Source organism: Triticum aestivum, chromosome 4A, assembly GCF_018294505.1.
Source record: "Triticum aestivum cultivar Chinese Spring chromosome 4A, IWGSC CS RefSeq v2.1, whole genome shotgun sequence".
NCBI lineage: Eukaryota > Viridiplantae > Streptophyta > Magnoliopsida > Poales > Poaceae > Triticum > Triticum aestivum.
This window is the reverse complement of record NC_057803.1, coordinates 46,198,204-46,201,922: the sequence shown is the minus strand read 5'-3', so window position 1 is coordinate 46,201,922 and position 3,719 is coordinate 46,198,204. Positions and strand designations below refer to the sequence as shown.

General features: G+C 46.0%; 1 protein-coding gene across 1 annotated transcript in view; it reads right to left on the bottom strand.

Annotated features, from left to right (window-relative positions):
• Positions 1-2,650: 2,650 nt before the first annotated feature.
• LOC123085055 (sodium/hydrogen exchanger 1) overlaps positions 2,651-3,719 on the bottom strand; it is a 26,978-nt gene continuing 25,909 nt past the window's right edge. Inside the window, exon 4 of the mRNA XM_044506623.1 lies at positions 2,651-2,726. The gene's annotated coding sequence lies outside the window, so the exon portion shown is untranslated. The remainder of the gene's footprint in view (positions 2,727-3,719) is intronic.

The following is a 3,719-nucleotide window of genomic DNA, read 5'->3' as shown; positions in this document are numbered from 1 at the left end:
GATGGCAAGAAGTATTATGATATCAAGAATTATTAAGAGGTGGTGAAATTCTCACCACATTCTTGACAAAAAGAGATGGTAATACTTCCGAGGTAAGGAAGATCAATTGCTGGACAGCAAGGAACTCAAGGTATAACACCAAACATGAACAAGCTTGTGTTGGTGGGAAGGCAATAAAGTGGTCGATGATAATACAATTCATCGAGGCAAGGATGGTATTTCTCATCATGAATCCAATTGATATCCTGGATGAGCTCAGAATGTTGACGATCTCGAAACCTTTGTCGCGAGAGTTCATGAAGATGTAATCGATCGGCGACGACATCAAGTCAAAGTAATGATGAAGTGAAAGGTTATAGGAACCAAGGGTACGACACAAACTCGAACTCAAGCTTGTTGGTTAAGGTGAAAGGATATGACGAGGAAAACCGACGTAAGGTTAGTTCATCGTCGAAAATTGGTGCTCCGAGAATAAGGACCAGGTAGCACCGTTAGAATCGTCACGACAATGATATAGCCAAACAGGCTAGGAATGGCGTGATCGGGTACAAACTCGTACTTATAGAAGCTTACTGAAGAGTTGTTGAACCGTAGAGCGGACTCGGTTCAGTTATCGGTGTCTTTGAGTGTTTAATAACTCAGAGCCCGTGAAAAATTGGAATCAGTGGTAAGGTAGCACTTGATGAAGAACTCATAAGAAGTTAAGCAGTACCATGATAATCTCGAGATACCAGGGGGTTAATACTCGACACAAGATCAAAGTAAAGGTTGGACCGGTGTACTGATCCATAGAAGAAAATTGTTTTAACTTGTCCGAGAAATGAGATCAAAGAAGAACAATCATGGTCGGAACCACGATTGCAAAAGGCCAGATCCTAGATATAAGATGAACTTATACCAAAGGAATAATTAATTTAATAGAAGCTTTAATGATAAGATCTACATCGTGTCCATGGGCATGAACACAAGTTCAAGGTCGACTCCCACTTCTTCAATGTATAACCTTCCATTCACTTCTCACGTTCGATGAAGTTGCAGTGTTGAAAATTTTATCTGGCGAGGCACCAGAAGAGTATGATTCGTGAAAACTTTCGGGTTCACACGGTTTAGTGAAGGCATATGTTCTACCCATAGGGGCTCCTTGGAATCATATACCAGAATCTTTAGGAATAATTAACTCAAGTTCGAAGGCAGAGCATGATTGAGAAAGCAGAGGATACAATTTACCAAAGGCCTTATGTATTAGAGGAAAAGGCTCACAAGGTTATTGAATATGAAAGGCGTTGTCAGATAAAATCCAACAAAGGATCTGGTGATCCACAAGGGATCTGACGTGAGCATCAGTTCTCATCTAGAGGAAGAAGGATGCAAGGAGATCAAAATATAGAAACAACTGACTAACTCAATTGTCAAATGCAAATGAATTACGATTCCCAAATCAAGGGGTCAGAAGCAATGCTCTGATTAGGGATGGATAAGTTGAATAGCCTTAGGGTACAATCAACGACACTTGGATTGGTCGAGAACCAATTCCAGTTAAAAGAATGGCAGCTCAGCCGGAAAGGTAATTTATAAGGATCAATGATGATTGCGGGTATTCGCAAACATATTGAGTCAACAGACTCAAAATGATAATGACAAGGAATGTCAATATGACTACGAGACTTATGGGATTAACCATAATGCAAGCAAGCAAGAATTTCAAGAGCCAAAGGCTCCAGAGGATTCTCGGAAGATCGAATAGTATTTTGAAGAATTTTGTGTAACACATGAACAACAGGGGATGAGCGGATACTCGACAAGTGCGAGTATTTATTTGAGGGGGTATTCATGTAGTAAGGAACGGCTAGGCAGTAGGCACAAAGTATTCTCGGATCAATAGAGAAAACTTCGGGGTATCTTGTAATAACAAGATCACTGGGGGATGATCGTATGAATGGCAAGTGTAAGTAGTTATCCATACGGATTTATCGGTGGCCAGGAATAGCAAAAGTGATGGGCACAAAGTCTCGAGAGAATATCAAAGAGTATCTCCGAATTCTTCTGATTAGCAGACGATCATCTGAAGTGAGGGGCTCTCCGGGAGAAAGTACTCGCGAGAACCTAAAGTTAGTTTTGTTATTAGCAAAATCGTTTAACCCGAATAGAAGAGAGTTCAGAATCCCAGAGTAAAGATCGAGGAGTAAAAGATCCTAATACCACCCAATGGCGACGTGGGCCCATGGGCCGCACAGCCATGTTAGTAAAAGTTTTGTAAAGTCTAGACTCGACTTCGGCCAAGGAGTTGGAAGGGGGATTCCTACAGGCAGTTGGCTCTGATACCAACTTGTGACGCCCCCGATTCAATCGTACACTAATCATGCACGCAAATGTGTACGATCAAGATCAGGGACTCACGGGAAGATATCACAACACAACTCTACAAATAAAATAAGTCATACAAGCATCATAATACAAGCCAGGGGCCTCGAGGGCTCGAATACAAGTGCTCGATCATAGACGAGTCAGCGGAAGCAACAATATCTGAGTACAGACATGAGTTAAACAAGTTTGCCTTAAGAAGGCTAGCACAAACTGGGATACAGATCGAAAGAGGCGCAGGCCTCCTGCCTGGGATCCTCCTAACTACTCCTGGTCGTCGTCAGCGGGCAGCACGTAGTAGTAGGCACCTCCGGTGTAGGAGGGGTCATCGTCGACGGTGGCGTCTGGCTCCTGGACTCCAGCATCTGGTTGCGACAACCAGGAAGAGAGGAAAGGGGAAAAGGGGGGAGAAAGCAACCGTGAGTACTCATCCAAAGTACTCGCAAGCAAGGAACTACACTACATATGCATGGGTATATGTGTAAGGAGGCCATATCAGTGGACTGAACTGCAGAATGCCAGAATAAGAGGGGGATAGCTAGTCTTATCGAAGACTACGCTTCTGGTCACCTTCGTCTTGCAACAGGCAGAAGAGGGTAGGTCGAAGTCCTCCAAGTAGCATCTCCAAGTAACCTCTCATAGCATAATCCTACCCGGCGATCCCCTCCTCATATCCCTGAGGTAGAGCGACCACCGGTTGTATCTGGCACTTGGAAGGGTGTGTTTTATTACGTATCCGGTTCTAGTTGTCATAAGGTCAAGGTACAACTCCAAGTCGTCCTGTTACCGAAGATCACGGCTATTCGAATAGATTAACTTCCCTGCAGGGGTGCACCACATAACCCAACACGCTCGATCCCATTTGGCCGGACACACTTTCCTGGGTCATGCCCGGCCTCGGAAGATCAACACGTCGCAGCCCCACCTAGGCAAAACAGAGAGGCCAGCACGCCGGTCTAAACCTAAGCGCGCAGGGGTCTGGGCCCATCGCCCTGAGCACACCTGCACGTTGCGTGGGCGGCCGAAAGCAGACCTAGCCTAGTGGCGTTCCAGTCCAATTCGGCGCGCGCCGCTCCGTCGCTGACGTCTGAAGTGCTTCGGCTGATACCACGACGTCGGGATACCCATAACTACTCCCACGTAGATGGTTAGTGCGTATAGGCTCGTAGCCGACTCAGATCAAATACCAAGATCTCGTTAAGCGTGTTAAGTTTCCGCGAACGCCGAACAGGGCCAGGCCCACCTGTCTCCTAGGTGGTCTCAACCTGCCCTGTCGCTCCGCCACAAAGTAACAGTCGAGGGCCGTCGGGAACCCAGGCCCACCTCTACCGGGATGGAGCCACCTGTCCTTTCAGCCC